General features: G+C 39.3%; 1 long non-coding RNA gene across 1 annotated transcript; it reads right to left on the reverse strand.

Moving 5' to 3' along the window:
- Window positions 1-3,708: 3,708 nt before the first annotated feature.
- Window positions 3,709-18,074, reverse strand: LOC141489612 (uncharacterized). The gene is made up of 3 exons (XR_012468947.1): window positions 18,004-18,074; window positions 13,585-13,658; window positions 3,709-3,916 (listed from the first exon to the last, which is right to left on the reverse strand). It is a non-coding gene; the product is annotated as an uncharacterized LOC141489612 (long non-coding RNA).
- Between the last annotated feature and the right edge of the window lie 360 nt (window positions 18,075-18,434).

Below are 18,434 nucleotides of genomic sequence, written 5' to 3' on the forward strand. Positions count from 1 at the left end.
AACACTTACCCTAAACCTAATTATTTCGGACCCTGTTGCTAACCCTAACCATAACCCTAACCATAATTTTTCCAACCATAACGCTAATGCTAACTGTAATTTTCCCAAACCCTAACCCTAACCCTAACCCTAACCCTAACCCTAACACTATTCTTAAGCCCTAACCCTAACTCCAATTCTAACCCTATTCCAAACCCTTGCCCTAACCCTGACTGTAACCCTAACCCTAACCCTAACCATAAATCTACCCTAACCCTAACCAAACCCGAACTCCAACCCCGACCGTAACCTTATCCCTAAGCCCTAACCCCAACACTAAGCCTAATCCTAACCCTTGCCATAACCCTGACCCTAACCCTAAACCTAACCCTAAAGCTAACCCTAACCCTAACCAAAGCCCAACCCCAACCCTAACACTAAGCCTATCCCTAAGCCCTAACCCCAACACTAACCTTAATCCTAAACCTAAACCTAATGCTAACCCTAAACCTAACCCTAACCCTAACACTAACCCTAACCCTAACACTAACCCTTACCCTAAACCTAACCTTAACCCAAAGCCTAACCCTAAAGCTAACTAACCATTACCCTAACCCTTTCCCTGACCCTAAATCTAATCCTAAAGATAACTCTAACCCTAACCATAAGCCTATTTTCCGATCCCTAACCTGAACCCTAACCCTAAACCAAATTTTTTCTGACCCCAACCCTAACCCTAACCGTAATATTCCAAACCCTAACCATTACTGTAAATTTCCGAACCCTAACCCTAAACCTAAACCTAACCCTAAGCCAAACCCTAACCCTAACCCTAACGCTAACTCTAAACCTAAACCTAACCCTAACATAAAGCCTTACCCTAATCCTAACCCTAACCCTACCTCTAACCCTAAACTTAACCGAAACCTAACCCTAACTCTAACGTTAACGCTTACCCTAACCCTAACACTATTCCTAAGCCCTAACCCTAACTCCAACTCAAACCCTAACCGTAACCCTACCCCTAACCCTAACCCTAACCCAAACCCTAACCCTAACCCTAACCCTAACCCTAACCCTAACCCTAACCCTAACCCTAACCCTAACCCTAACCCTAACCCTAACCCTAACCCTAACCCTAAACCTAACCCTAACCCTAAGCCTAACCCTAAGCCTAACCCTAACGCTAACCCTTACCCTAATCCTAACCCTAACCCTAACTCTAACCCTAAACCTAACCCTAGCCCTAACCATAACCCTAACCCTAACCCTAACCGTAGGCCTAACCCTAACGCTAACTGTAATTTTTCCGAACCCTAACCCTAACCGTAACTACAACCCTAACCCTAAACCTAACCCTAACACTAACCCTAACCCTATTCCTGATTTCCCGAACCCTAACCTGAACCATAACCCTAACCCTAAAACTTACCCTAACCCTAAACCCTTACCGCAACAATAACCCTAACCCTTACCCTAGCCCTAACCCTAATCCTAACTCTAAGCCTAATTTTTTCTGACCCTAACCCTAACCTTAATCCCAACCCAAACCCTAACACCAACGCTATACCTAACCCTAATCCTAATTTTTCAAGCCTAATCCTAAACCTAGCACTAACCCTAACCCTAACCCTAACCTAAGCCTAACCCTAACCCTAACACTGACCCTAATTTTTCTGACCTGAACCCTAACCCTAACCGAAATTTTCTGAACCCTAATCCTAACCCTAACCCTAACCTAACCCTAACCCTATCCCTAATCCTAACCCTAACCCTAACCATAACTCTAATCCTAACCCTAACCCTAACGCTTGCCCTTGCCCTAACCCCAACCCTAAACCTAAGCCTAATTTTTTCTGACCCTAACCCTAACCCTAACCCAAACCCTAACCCTAAATTTTCAGATTCTAACCCTAACCCGAACCCGAACCCTAATTTTTCTGACCCTAACCCTAACCTTAATTTCCCGAACCCTAACCCTAACCCTAACCCTAACCCTAACCCTAATTTTTTCCAACCCTAACCCTAACAATATTTTGTATTTTTTGTATTTGTGATATTGGTGTAGAAAATAATGGAATCTAATTTTTCCTTATATCATTCATTGATGTTGTCTTTGTGAAGGAAGATATTTGTAGAGACAGCTATTCTGACATCATTATTGTAGCTAATGTTACATAGCATTTCCTAGGTGCCAGGGAACTTCACCTCTTATCAAATCTCATTTGATCCTAATAAACTATCTTAGTGCTATTATTGTCATCCTTATTTTTCAGATAGGGAAACTGAGGTAGGATTTGAATACATGTCTTCCTTACTAGAAGTCCAACACATTCATTGCAAGAAGTAACTACTAGACCATTTGGGTATTTTTGTCTGTATTGATATACCAATGTATGTATTCCAAACTAAAGGTGACTATCTCTGACTTGCAGTTAGTGGGATCCTGAGTGTGTTTACCTGTTGGTAAATTAATCAGCTGCTGTTGCTGGTGGCGATGAGGAAGGTAGTCTTCCCTTCACAATAATTGAGTCTCCAGAATTAAACATCAACTGGCCCCTTCTGCATCCTTTCACTAAGCTGTGGAGAGAGCTTCTTCCATATTCCTCTTTACTCCTCAAGCTATCACAGCCAAGTCCACATAATACTTCTCGTGTGTGTGTGTGTGTGTGTGTGTGTGTGTGTGTGTGTGTGTGTGTATGGAGAGAGCATCTTAAGGTTTGCAAAGCACTTTATTGTCTCATTTGAGATCTATTTACTATTTCTTTTGAACCTTATAACCTGTACAGTAGGTACTATTACCCCCCCATTTTTTCAGATAGGATAATAGGTTCAGAGTTCAAGGACTCTTCAATGACATATCTAGTTTAGTATGTAAGGTAGAATTAGAACATGAGTTCTCCTGAATTTAAGACCAATGATCTATCCATTGGCATACACTATGCTTGACTCACCTTAGTACATGTCTAGAGAACCACAAGCTGAAATTTCAGCTTATAAAATTTCAAAAAATTGAAATGGTAGCAGATGTACTCTTTTCCAAATTCTTATGCCCAATTTTCTTTTTTTGCCAAAGAGAGAAGTTTTTTGACCTCTCTATGATTTCCCTGAGTATCAGTCCTCATGGGGTCGTCTGGGAGGAAGTCTGTTTGAGTGAATGGCAAGATATCCAACAAATATTGTCTAAACTTCAAGAAAGGTTCAGAAAATATTAATCAACCTTATTCTGTGCAAGAGTGCTAAGCACTCTGAATACAAAACCAAATGATAATTATGAAGAAGAAAAATAGTTGGAAAGAAGAGATATGAAAAGATATCCCCATCCTACCCCTTCACAGAGATGGAAGATCCAACCAATGTACACTGCACATATTTTCAGATTTCTTTTGATCACTGATCAGTTATGATTTTTTTTTCTTTTTCATGTCTTTAAAAATACTATTTGTTGGAGGAAATTATGGTAATGTAAAAAGCCAAAACATCAATAAAAACTTGTTTTAAAAAATGAAACACACGTTCAAGAAACCTACAACTTTTTGAGATATAAATAAAGGAATGAGAGGATGAATCATTTACTGGGTGCTTATTTTATGCAAAGCATAAAAGTCTCCATGTTCTCAGGGATCTTCCATTCTAACAGTAGGAACAATCATAGAACTTTTTCAACTACTCAATCAGATGGGAAAGAAATTAGGGTACACAGCAGTAAAGCAGATTGGAAATGCCTCTTTAATATTTCTGACAAAAACCTGCCATTTTCTAATTTTGATCCACTTGATAGTCATAAAGACTTTGGTAACAAGAATTTTGTTTTCTGAATCCAGTAGTTGTTGCTGCAGCACCTGCCATGGCAGTTTCCAGGCTTCTCCATGGATGCTGTTTCTCAGACTGGAAATAGCTGTTCCCAAAGGATTCTTAGTACAATCTTCTTTGGATTCTGTGGAGAAGGTGATGCTCAAGATGGTGATGGTAGTTTGACTCATCAGATACAAGCTACTTGTCTCTACTGCTTTAACTGTTGTGTGTGTGTGTGTGTGTGTGTGTGTGTGTGTGTGTGTGTGTGTGTGTGTAAATCGGGTGGCAGTTTTTAGAAATGTCTGACCCCCTCTCAACAGGACTTATTTATTTCCCACAGATGACTGTGATGACTGGGCTGGAAGTGGTAGTTCTGGTGTGGTTAATGGGCTCCTGAGTCAATTTACCTGTTGGTAGATTGATCAGCTGCTGTTGCTGGTGGAGATAGCCTCCCTTCACAATAATTTTTCCCCTTAGTGATAGCTATAGGACCAAATAATGATTAAAGTGGCACTGCTTTCTTCAAGTTTGATCCTGTCTCTCAGGGTCTGAGGGCAGATGGTGTAAGGTGATGGTAGTGGTGATCTAATTTACCTGACACATATTGCCTTCAGGCTCTCAGAGTTCATTGTATGAATTATATACATACACACATATATGTAAATACACAAAGAAAAATCAATATTAAACAATCTACACAATGAAGACAATTTAAATAGAAAGAAAAAAAACAAAAGTGAACATTGCAAAAGTTACAAAGACTTAAACTTGGCTCCAAAGGAAAGATATGTGAAGACACCAAGCCCCACCCCATCCCTACTCCTTTTTAGAAGTGAAGTGTTCATGGGTGGGGTTCCTTGCACATACTTCAATTATCTGTTTTGATAAGGGTTGATTTTCCCAAGGATACCAGCTAAGTATCTGGCCTAGATTTGAACTCAAGACTCCAGGGCCAATGCTCTGTCCACTGTGTCACCCACCTGCCCCTCTCTTTTCTTTTTAATATTGCCATATGGGATACCTTTTCCAGAGAGGGAGTTGGAAAATGATACTGACAAATTTTGATACTTTTAAAAAATAAGAAAATACACAATACATACAAAATTATTTCAAGAAAAATGCCAAAAAACTCAAAATTCCCAAAATTGAAAACATGAGGAATTCAAAACAATACACATAATTTTCACGAACTGTTATTTTAAAAAATCAGATCTGTGATTGCTTTGCAGTACTTCACAGATGTAGGCAGACCTGGGTTCAAATCCAACCATAGACAATAATAGTATGACCCAGGCAAGTCGCTTAACCATGTTTGCTACAGTTCCTCATCTATAAAATGAGTTAGAGGAGGAAATACCAAATCATTCCAATATCTTTTCCTAGAAAACCTCAACTGGGGTCTTAGAGTTGGACACAACTAAAAAAATGACAACTGAATTCTGAGTTGTAGTTGGCATGTAGATGTTTACATATTCAGGAAATGTCTTGTTTTGCAGAAATTTTTGAAATAATTTCTTGTATTTAGATTGTGCTTTAATGTTTGCATTTTCTCACAATAGCTTTGTGAAATGATTGGCACAAATTTCCTCATTGAAGAAGAAACAGACCCTGGGAGTATCACAGACAAAGAGAGGGGGGCACCACAGACTGTGATCATTATATGACTAGGATAAGGGTACTTCAATTTAGGGATTAGAGACCTCACCCACATGACATACCTGATGGTCATTCCCAACTCTGTCAACGCAATGGGCATCAGCCCATGTTAAGCAAAAGCCTTACCTACTTCCTTCCCTTTTACTTCAGCATTGCTGTTACTGGGGCAAAAAAATTCCTCTTCCTAAAAACTCTCCTTGGACTCTCCTATATGGCTAGAATTCACCTCAAACAACTGCAAACATCTTTACCTTTCATTGACAGTTCTTCTGCTTCTAACATTCAGCAAGCTCTTCTAAAAGACAGTCTGTCAAGATAACCCTGCATGAATCTTGTTGCCCTGTATAGCTTTCTGGTAACTTTTTTGGCACTTGACCTCAAGTATATTCAGGAGGGTGCTGACAAAAAAAAATTTAACTAGCTTGTGGTGGGAAAGGGAAAAAGTTGAGGGGATGGGAGTGTGTACACATTAATATACCTTTAAGTTTAATCTGCATTACTAATGTGAATCCTAAAAATGTAAAAACCTCAAAGATAAAATTAAAACAGAATTGACAATATAGAATAGACATGAAGTTTAAAGCTTAGGCAGACACTATTTTAAAAAAAATGGAACTGGTAAGGTTGATCTTTTTAGCAAAACAGAATAGGGGAAATTACTAACCTACTTTGTGACCTAACCTTGAAAGTTACCCAATATATCTGTGAAAAACTGCTCAAAAACTATCATCCTTTCACAGCATTATTGGATCTCTTCTATTCTTTGTAAGGACAAACCTCACAGCAATCCTCATTTTCCTAAATTGGTAATTAAGATGGCCTAGTTTTGGGTGATTGATATAAAGGCTGAGTACATTTTTTTTTACCAGAATTTTAGTTTTGAGAAATTATTCTACTTTGACACCATTTTCTTCATCTCTTATAAAAGTGAATCAAACCTCATTCTGTAGCATCCATCACTTTCTGAGAGGCAAAGTGGCAAAGCAAATAGAGCACCAGGCAGACAATGCTAGCAAAATGACCCAGGTAAGTCACTTAACCACCTGCTTCAGTTCCTCATCTATGAAATGAGATAGATGAAGAAATGACAAATCATTCCAATATCTTTGCCTAAATCATTCCATTATCTTTGCCTAGAAAACCTTAACTGGGGTAACAAAGATGGACACAACTAAAAAAAAACAACTGAACTGAATTCTGAGTTGTAAATACAGAACCATGAATCAGAACTGTCCAAGGTGGTTCCAGCACACCACTGCCTAAATCTCAATCTTTGAATTCACACTTCAGCATTCATACCAATGTGCTGTCTAATGTCTCCCACTTTATCAGTCTTCTTTAGGCCTTCACATAAATGTAAATATTCTTTCTCTGAACTCATCATTTTCATCTCAAGCAAAGATTCATTAGATTTCAGAGAGCCCATGAACCTATGAGAAAAACTGCATCTTTATGTCATGGATATTATGAGTAGGGGGATCATCTCACCAGGTCACAAAAGGGATGCATGGTTAGGAATCCGTGATCTAAAGCTAACCTTATTACACAAAACTTACTCTTTAACTGAAATTTTTTTTTGTACTCAATACAGCCTGTAGGTTCTACTTATTTGAAAATTAGATTCATAAAGTTTGAAGAGCAGGAATGCTCCTATTAAAAAGATTATTACATTTCTCTCAGATAAAACTCAACCAAAAAACATGAAAAACTAAAAGTAAATCAAGTGTCATACACTTTTGAAAATAAAGCAAATTTTGAGAATTCTTTAAGTTTAATTTTATTAACTTTGGTAACTACTGTATTTTCTATTTTTGCTATTTTTGGCTGTGACTACTAGTTCAGTATCACAGTTCTGGACTTACTTTGCTGAAACTAGTTTTTAAAATTAGAAGGCCACAAATGACTGAACACAGTACTCTATTTACAAGAGGAAACTGAAGCACAGTTAAGCAACTTGGCATATAAAGATGATACCTTCATGATTCAAAATCTGAAATGCAAACAGTTGCACCCTTATTGTGGGTAGTTCAGGTTCAAGATTAGAATATAATGATATTCATTAACTATTTCACATTTAGGATGAGAGTTCGAATACAGCCTCAGATTGGGGTCAAGTTGCTTTAATTATCTCTCCAATCTTGTTTTTTTAGCAAGGTAAGGGTAGGGTATTTCATATTTTTGAAAAGGCAAATGTGCTTCAGTCTGTGTTCCAATGGCACCAATTCTGTCGCGGGTGGATCACAAAAGTTACTTCCATATTTTTCCAACATTTGCCATTGCTGATCACAACTCCCTCCATTCATGCTTCTATACTACCATGCACTACATTTTTCTTTCATTGTCTCTGCTGTAGTGTAGCTGAGTAAAATCCCCGGCCTGGCCCTGGGGCCAAGAGGCACCAAGGCACCATAGAGCCTCACTTAGAGCCAGCATCCACCTGGCCCTATGGTTCCAGAAAGTTCATCCAATCCCAGTCTCTAGTAAAAAAAGGAAATGTGTTATGTCAGACCACTCTTGTCCTTCTGCACTCCCCAGCAGTGGTTCAACCTCTCCACTCACATCCCCACCCATTTCTCTACATTTTAGGGGTTTTTTTGCAAGGCACATGGGGTTAAGTGGCTTTGCCCAAGGCTACACAGCTAGGTGATCATTAAGGGTCTGAGGCATTATATCCACTGCAACACCTAAACCCCCCTAAAATCTTGATTCATATTCATAGATGGCTCTGGAGGAGAAAGTGAGGTGGTGACTAAGCACAGGATCTCCCCTCACTCAAATTCAATTCATGTGCTTTGTCCTGATGCTGTAATGTTCAAAAAATGAACAACCATTATTCTGAGGATATGGACCATGCACTTGCCTAGGTGAGACTCCTACACCTGAAGGCATGCTTTCACCCCTTCCTATTGACTGCAATAGGAATAGACTCCCACCTGGATTTATATAAAAATGTTTTCCTTTTTTTCTAGAGGGGCCTGGATTGCAGGTTCAGCCCCCAGAGGTCCTAGATAGGTACTTCACTGCTAGTCGAGAAGCACATCTAAGTATTAGGAGTAATTTATTGTCCTCAGAAATGCTTTGCCCTCCCTCTTGGATGTTCATAGGCAATCAATTTTGACTTATAATCTAAATGGTATGCCAATTCCAAGATATGCCCCTAATAATATGCCAACACATAATGCAATGCATGATATGCTAAAGAACCACAGGTGGGGTGTGGGCTAATATTCAATTATACAAGATCTCTAGGTCACTCTTGACCATTGGGACTTGGTATCCCTATAATGTGATTAAGACTTTTCCATTCCTGTGATTGGCTTTTCTAATGGATCCCATAAGGACTCCCCTCCATATCCTATTAATACCATCACCTTATTTCTCACAACTTCCCCCCCTTTTCAATAACTTGGTCTTCACACCACCAGTATCTTCCTCAAATTAATTCATAATCCTCATCCTTGAAAGGACTGACTTTCACTATCAATACCTCTTACTTATTAGAACTGTACACTTGTACTAATTTGGTGACAGGTAGTCTAGTATCAATCTATGCTGAATACTCAAATCTTGTTTGTGTGACTTGGTTAGCCAGCAGGTCCAAGAGCCTAGCTGTTTCATTGGTCATTATTTCAACTACAGCTTAGCCTATTCAGGATATAAATTGGGGTTCCATAACAACAACTCCCATCCTATAACCAGGTAGTAGGCCCTTAAGTCTAGATAATTCCCTGACCAAATCTTTGGGTCTAGGAAGTAGTCCTACAAATCCAATAATGTCCATCTAGTGCTAGTTGGTCTTCCAGGAATACTTCAGCAAATGTTCCTCCTCTTTACTTTCAAGGGGCCCTCTTAAATAGGCCATAATCACCATGATACATTTGCAAAGTTGCTGTACCTCTTTCCACTACAAGTTTCTATACCAATGTCTTTAGAAAAGGTCTTCCTGGCTCCAAAATGCAAACTAAATTCCTGATTTTGTGCTACTGAATCAACCCTAAGAATAGCTAATATACCTATTGATGTACCTTAAAATATCTTTCTTGCAAATGGCCATTTCAGCACTTTTCTTGCAAAGTCCATATTAACTCACATGTTTCCCTTAACAATTGCTCAAGTTTGCACATCTTTTACAGGGGATCCAGGTACCACCATTAGCTCTGAGGGTACCTATCTTGTTGAGTCTTGAATATATGCTACTACTCCCTAGGCAAATATCCTGGCCAGTCACTTATAAACCATAGTCACCCTGAACTGACTCAGTCACATGCCACTGTTATCTCTCTCTCCTCTGGATCAGAATTCTATGCAAGTGCACCTCTGACCAGGGTGTGAGAAACTAGGCCAGAGCCAGGGGTACCCAAGGCCAATTCTCAAACTGCTGTGAACTATGCCAAGTCCAACAGCCACACCAAAAGATCCTTCCACCTTTACTAAATCAGAGATAGGACTCATTCCCTATACTGACTCACATAGCTATAATAATGCCACCCAATAATCTCCCTCAACCCTGCCTCCCCTCTTCCTTTCCTGTAAGAAGGGTATAAGTAGGGGTGTCAAGGGGAAGTTACAGATAAAACAATGTACACATAGAGATAGTGAGAGATGGTGGAGATAACTGGTCCAATATCTCTCTTTTCTCCCTTGGAGGAATCCAATGTCCTTCAGCAGCTTCTGAATCTGTTCCGAAAAAAAGTCCTCTCCAGCTCTTGACTACTTGAGACCCTGGTCTTCTGGTAGAGATGAGATTCCAGAACTTATACAATTTACATTTTGGCCTTATTGCCATATTGACACATAGTTCACTTTTTTTAGGTTTTTACAAGGCAAATGGGGTTAAGTGGCTTGCCCAAGACCACACAGCTAGGTAATTAAGTGTCTGAGAGCAACATAGTTCACTTTTAACACAAACTTACTAAATGAGCAAACTCACAAGCTTGTGTCAATGTGATCATTCTCATTGGGAGTTTGCTCCATACACAAACAAACACCTAGCCTCCCCCTAACATAAATTACTTTTCAGAATTCTTTACAGGCATTATTAATTTGTACAATACCCCGATTATTTCATTATACATGAACCCAGGGATCTATCCCAGAAAGGCTTTCATATTTTCCTTATTGTCCTTCAAATCACCTTAATCACAGGCTTTAACAATTATAATCTCTTTGCAGTTACAAGAATATCAATCACATAACTGATAAAAACACATCTTATTCATCAATAAGTTACCTTACAATAGGGCCCACAATTGCACCTTGTTCAGAGTCCCCATTAGCTGTCTGCAGTTACCAAGAGAGAAGTCCACATTCTTGACTTCTTTAAACATGTGGTGTTAATATACATTAAATATTAAGATTCCTATTTAAAACATCCTTAGAAGAGCAAAATGGATAGACTTTTTATCTCTTTAACCAAATTCTCAGAATCCAATCGCATAAATGATACATTTAAAACCCCAATTCAACTAACTTTCCAACAGTTTAGTTTGAAAAAAATCTTAAGAGTACCTTATAAAGAGAATCCAGCACTCATTCCAGAAACTATCCAAAATAAATACAATTGTTTGCATTATTAAACATTAAAACCATTTAGAGCTTTTCCCCCCAAAATCAGTAAACATCTCTGATAACCTAGGTATTTCCCTTCTTAGTAACTGAATACTACTTTTCTTTAACCCAAGGGTGTTACAATAGTTTAAAATCCCAAACAACATAACTCTTTAGAAAAGTTACAAGTGTTAATAGTTTAATCCCAAACTAATTTAACAATCTAGGTTATTTAATTCCTCCCATTCTATACAAATTTTGTTAGAATGTTACAACACTAGTATCCCTCTTTTAACAGAGTATCCCTCCTCTTTTAAAATCCTCAACACTCAAACCCTCAACCCAAACTTTTAAAAACAATGTAAGTTATCACTCAGGGCACATGGCCAGCAGATATTCAATAAATGTGATTTCCTTTCAATAAAAGAGTCTCTTAACCCCTGGATGTTAGAAATTTCTTTTTCCCCTTTCCCAGCACACATCCCACCTGTGGAGGGATCTTTCCCTTTAAGGCTGAAGCACTTGCACTCTCCTGTCTCTCCCCCCCCTCCAAGGGTGGGTGGGGCACTTAAAACTAGGGTTCAAGTCTTAACAAGATGGTGGATGGGATGAAGACCACCCACCCTGTGTGGTTCTTTCTTCTAAACCCTTTCTCCAAAGCACCACTTGCTTTTCTTTCTTTAAGAAGGCCCCTCCCTGGTGGCAGCTAAGTGGCACAGTGGATAGCGCACTGACCCTGGAGTCAGGAGTACCTGAGTTCAAATCCAGCCTCAGACACTTAATAATTACCTAGCTGTGTGGCCTTGGGCAAGCCACTTAACCCCATTTGCCTTGCAAAAACCTAAAAAAAAATTAAAAAAAAGAAAAAAAAAGAAGGCCCCTCCCCAGGTGCTGCTAGGTGGAGTAGTGGATAAAGCACTAGCCCTTGAGTCAGGAGTACCTGGATTCAAATCCAGTCTCAAAACACTTAATTACCTAGCTATGTGGCCTTGGTCAAGCCACTTAACTTCATTGCCTTGCAAAAACCTAAAAAAAAAAAAAGTAAAACGTAAAAAAAGTTAAAAAAAAGAACAAAATATTGTCTTAAGAGTTCTCTTCCAGCAAAGAATTGGAAATCAAGCAAATTTCCTTCAATTGGGGAATGGCTTAGCAAACTGTGGTATATGTATATCATGGAACACTATTGTTCTATTAGAAACCAGGAGGGATGGGATTTCAGGGAAGCCTGGAGGGATTTGCATGAACTGATGCTGAGTGAGATGAGCTGAACCAGAAAAACACTGTACACCCTAACAGCAACATGGGAGTGATGTTCAACCTTGAAGGACTCATTCCATCAGTGCAACAATTGGGAACAATTTTGGGCTGTCTGCAAAGGAGAGTGCCATCTGTATCCAGGTAAGGAGCTGTGGAGTTTGAACAAAGTTCAAGGACTATTCCCTTTAATTTAGAAAAAATCAGATCTAATCTTGTTACCTCTTAGACTTCTTGTCTCTTTAAGGATATGATTTCTCTCTCATCACACTCAATTTGGATCAAGGTACAACATGGAAGCAAAGTCAAGACAAGATTGCTTTGCTTGGGGGGGGGGAGGGAAGATGGGTGAAAATTGTAAAAGTCAAATAACATCTTTAATAAAATAAATTTTGAAAAGAATCCCCCTCCCCTTTTTGTAACTCTGCATACCAAGCTGATTTCCAAGTGGGGGCCACTGTACAACTACTTCCTTCTCCTCTTGGAATGATTTGTAAGCCAAAAAAGGCTAAAAAAAATCTTCCCTCCTAGTACTCCATCCTTCCCTTCTCTTAAACTCTTTCTAAACTCTCCACAAACCACAGCTCTCTTAACTCTACACACCTTGCACAGCTACAACTGGCTCAGTGAGGGAAGGGCAGATTCCCACATGGGGGCTGCTGCACTTCCTTTGCCCCCACCAGTTTTTAAACTGCTGGGCCCAACTCCCAGCTAGCCATCTTTAAAAACCTTGAGCTGGGGGGGTGCGGTTAGGTGGCACAGTGGATAGAGTCAGGAGTACCTGGGTTGAGATGTGACCTCAGACACTTATTACCATAGCCTTGGACAAGCCACTTAAAAAAAGGTAGAAATGCACTGCCACAGGAACATTCAGACTCACTCACACAGCATTTTCTCCTGTCTCCAGACTTTCCCTTTTCTATTGGGCCCCGCCTCCTCTCTAGGGGCAGCCAGAGGATCCCACCTATGTTTTTTTCAATCTTTTTCTAACTTGCTTAGAAATAATTTATCCAGCATGCTGCCTTTTCCACCTCCTCTTTATTTAAAGGTACCTTATGGTTCACTGTTCAGAGCCAAACCATGGCCACCAGACAGACTGTCCTTGGATGGGGATTTGTGGCCATTCAGAATAGCAGTATCTGATGAACTTCTCTCTTTACCCTGGACATCCTTGCTGTCCCAGCTAGCTCATTTCCTACCCAAAGGCCTCTCCTTGGGTATTGGATAAGGGATGGGGGGTCTCTTCCTACCCTCGCTGAGGCTCCTTTTTGAACCCTGGCCTTCCATCTAAGACTTCCTTTTCTAGAATTGTCTAGAATCAGCGTCCAAAGATAAAAACCAAAGTTTACCTACCTTTCTAGGTCATTTCCAAAATTTTCCACTCTTCCCAGTCAATGGCAGGGTTTCAGGTGCATTCAGATATCCACCTAAGGGAACCCCAGAGAAGAAATGAGGATCTGGCTTGAAATCAAGTTATGAGGCCTCTTTCCCTTGGTCTCTTCTGAGGTTTCCTCAAAGTGTCCTGTAGTTTCTGGCACAAAACTGCAAATTGTTATAAAAGAAAAGAAAAACCTACTAGATTGAGAGAAAATTGTACATTTTATTCACAAATCTTGCAAGATACACCTTACAAGGTATGGATAACTTCACTCCAAGGATGAAAGCAAACCTTAGTCTCAGGAGTGAGGTAATTTATTGTCCTCAGTAACTCTTTCCCCTCCCACTTGGATGTTCACAGGCTCCCAGAGTTGAGTTACAATCTAAGAGGTCTGCCCATTCCATGATATGCCCTTAATATGATCTCCCCCACATCAATTACCTAATTGAGCAAACTCAGTAGCATTAGGTCAAGATCTCTAGGTCACTCTTGACCTTTGGGGTTTGGTATCCCTGGAATGGGATTAAGGACTCTTCCATTCCATTCCCCCTTTGTAATGGATTCCCTAAGGGTTACCCTCCACATGCTATGAAGACCATGACCCTACATTTCTTACATCTCTTTTCCCTTAGAGGCATCTAATGTAATTCAGCAGCTTCTGAATCTATTCCATAAAGTGCTCTCCACTTCTCATGACTAGTTGACACCTTGTCTTCTGGTAGAGAAACTGCTTATCATCTTATTCAGATCAAAACACTAAACAATGTGATTCTGGCCTTATTGCCATATTGACACACACCATTCACTTTTTGTTTTGTTTTGTTTTTTTAGGTTTTTGCAAGGTAGATGGGGTTAAGTGGCTTGCCCAAGGCCACACAGCTAGGTAATTATTAAGTGTCTGAGGCCGGATTTGAACCCAGGTACTCCTGACTCCAAGGCAGGTGCTTTATCCACCTAGCCGCTCCTTACTGTTCACTTTTAACATGAACTCCCATTAGTATTTTACTACATGTGCAAACTCACAAGCTTGAGTCAATGTGTTCATTCTCATTGGGAGTTTGTTGAATAAATGTGTATGGAGCAAACTCCCATACACATTTATTCAACAGTCACCTTTGTTCTAAGAGTACCCAGCATCTGGCTTAAAATAAACAATTTTAACCTTTGCTCTCATTACCATAACAATTCATTAACATCCTTAACTGTTGGGAGCCAGGGTCTCTAAACTGTTTAACACAGTGGCCGCAAGAAGACTCAAGGACACACCACCTGATGGAACATTTACATCTTCAATGTAAGGATTCCATGCATACCAATATTAATAGTTCTATTTTTGATTGCAAAACTTATCACACACAGGAATATATGATAAAGATAGTATGAGAATAGTTAGTACAGGTGACCAATGTGAACTCTGACAGCCTTAGTTTATTGGGACAGAATAAAAAGTCATAAAGTCTACCAACAAGGGCTGAAAGGAAAATTGGTTAACAAAGGAGTCAATGGATCGGTGGACAAATATAACTGCCCTCACTATAAGTTTTCAAGGGAGCATATTGAAAAACATATGTGGCCCAAAAACATAAAAGCATTCCATTAAACATATTATACCAAAGATTATCATCAAGTAAGTTCTGCTTAATGAATAATTTTACTATGCAGCAACAAACTAGACAACAGACAGGTTGAGGTCATCAACTCATACTTCTTTCCTCAAACTAGAACTTGAAACTTATCCTAAGAATCCTAAAATTGTCCTAAGAATTTTCCATTCTTCTTACCTAAATATCCCCTCTAATACAAAAACTAAGGAAACTTAATTCCTATATTAGCATGGAGCTAATAGGTGTCAGAGCCATACACCTAACCCATCTATGGCTATTAAATCTAAATTACCTGAAACTTTCCAGGATATTATTTGCTTTATGAGTATTCAATGCCAGTGTCCAGGCAGGTTGTATGGGTAAGTCAAATATCTCAGGCCAGATTTATTCTTCCAGATGAGAGATTAGCCAAATGTCATTTTTGGAGAAATCAAGTCAAAAGGGTCCAACCTCAGCCAACCTGAGAAGCTGGACCTTCAGCTGCCCATGCTTATCACCTAAGATCCTTGGCCCATTGACTTCATTTGGCTCCAAGAGCATGACATTTACCCAGTAGCATTTCTTTTTGTTAACCATCTTGGTATCTGACATGAGAAAATTAAAAGTCCTGTGGTCTAAAATGGTTGTTTTACCTAGTTGATACAATTTACTAAATTCCAATTATAATCTTAATGGAGCCAATTAATGAAGAAACCCCTACACCTCGATTATCCTTCCTGGGCCTTTGCCTAAAACCAGGTATTCTAAGTGCAACTGGCCCTACAGGCCTGTCTCTGACCTCTTACTAGAGACATCCCTTCCTCTGAAATGATATCTACTCTCATCATAAAGATGACATATCAGGTTCCTCTTGGCTAGAGAAACATCCTTCTAGCCTGCTGTATCTTACAACAAATAAATGCCTCCTGTGTCCAGGATATTACACAGAGAAACATCAAATTACCTTGTGTTTATCTTTCCTGTATTATATAGTGCTTTTACTTCAAAGCAAACAAACCACTGCTTTGGAATGCACTTATATAGATCCAAAATATTCCCAATTCCCATACATAGCTAGAAATTTCTATCTATAAATTTGTTTACCTACTAACCTTCCAACAGATTATTTTTCCTGAGGCAACTGGATTAGGTGATTTGTTCAAGGTCACACAGCTAAGCAACCACCAAGTATCCAAGGCCTGACCTGAACCCACGTCTCCTGACTGGTGCTCCATGCACTGAGCAACTAAACCACCCAACATACAAATTAGTTTTCAGAGTTTTTTTGAAACCATTAACACATCTTAGGTAGCATGTGTTTCATTATAACAGAAAAGCAATAAGAGTAACAGTAACACACAAATTACTAGATGTGTAAAAAGTAATCCCCTCATTATTACATTATTCATGAACCCACAGATCTATCCCATAAATGGTCATTTTTTCCTATTTGCCCTTCAAAAGCAATCACATTAATCCCAGGCTTTAACAATAGAGTATTTAAAAACATTCACAAGAGATAATGAAATGTTGCAAATATAATTTCTTTGCAGTTAAATATCACATAACTGATACATATCTTATTCATCAATAAATTACCTTACAATAGGGCACACAATTGCTATCTGTTCAGAGTAACCCCCATCAGCTGCCTGCAGTTAAGGAGAGAGGAGAGAAGTCCACATTCTTGACATGCATTGTTAATATAAAAGAGCATTAAGATTCTTGTTTAAACATCTCATTTCCCTTAGAACAAGAGAATATCCCATGTTCTTTACACTTTTGTCTCTTTACTCAAATTCTCAGAATCCAATTTCATTTCCAACAGTTTAGAAAAACCTTAAGAATACCTTATACTGAGAATCCAGCAGTCACATTCCAAACACTATATCCAAAATAAAAATTCATTTGTTAGCATTATTGAACTCAATATTAAAACCAATTAGAGCTTTTTCCCAAAAGTAATCAGTAAACAAGGGGCAGCTAGGTGTGGCAGTGGATAGAGCACTGGCCCTGGAGTCAGGAGTACCTGAGTTCAAATCAAGCTTCAGGCACTTAATAGTTAAGGAGCTGTGTGGCCTTGGGCAAGTCACTTAACTACATTTGCCTTGAAAAAAACCTTAAGAAATCAGCAAACATGCCCAGGTATTTCTCCTCTTAATAAACCAATACCACTTTTCTTTAACACAAAGGTGTTAATAGTTTAAAATCCCAAAACAATAACTCCTTAAACAAGACAGAACAAATACACACACTGCCACAGGAACATTCAAACACAATCACACAGCATTGGATCCAATCAGCTTCCTTAATTTGTAAAGCATTTCTTTTTCTCCTCTCTCCAGACTTTCCCTTTACTATTGGGCCCTGCTGTTAGCCTCCTTTCTAGGAGCAGCCAGAAGATCCCACCTATGTTTTTTATTTTTTCTAAATTGTCTAGAAATAATTTGGCAACCTCAATCATGCAGCATGCTGCATGTTCCACCTCCTCTTTATTTAAAGTTACCTTATTGTTCACTGGTCATCAAACCCAAACCTTGGCCACCAGATAGATTGTCTTTGGATGGGGATTTGTGGCCATTCAGAATAGGAGTATCAGATGAACTTTTTCTCTTTACCCTGGACAGAATCCTTGCTGTCCCAGCTAGCTCATTACCTAACAGAAGGCCTCTCCTTGGGCATTGTGGGGGGGGTGTCTCTTCCTCCCCTCCCTGAGGCTCCTTTTCAAACCCCTGGCCTCACCATCTAGGACTTCCTTTCATGGAATTGTCCAGAATCAGCCTGCAAAGATAAAAACCAAAGCTTACCTACCTTTCTGGGTCATTTTCAAATTTTTCCATCACTCTTTCCCCTCAATGGCAGGGTTTTACATCCATTCAGCGATGCACCTTAGGGAACCAAAGAGAAGAAATGAGGATTTGACTTGAAATCAAGTTATGAGGGCTGCTTCCACTGGTCTCTCCTGAGGCTTCCTTGAGATGTTCTGAAGATCAGGAAAGAGCTGCCAAATTGTTATAAATGAAAAGAAAAACCTGCTATAGTGAAAGAAAATTGTACATTTTATTAAGGAACCTTGCAAGATACAAATTACAAGATAGAGGTACCTCACTCATAGAAGTAGGGCACACCTCAGTCTCAGGAGTCAGGTAATTTATGGTCTTCAGAAACTCTTTCCCCTCCCTCTTGGATGTTCATAGGCTCTCAGAGTTTGATTTACAATCTAAAAGGTCCGTCCATTCTAT

This window comes from Macrotis lagotis, chromosome 5 (assembly GCF_037893015.1).
Source record: "Macrotis lagotis isolate mMagLag1 chromosome 5, bilby.v1.9.chrom.fasta, whole genome shotgun sequence".
NCBI lineage: Eukaryota > Metazoa > Chordata > Mammalia > Peramelemorphia > Peramelidae > Macrotis > Macrotis lagotis.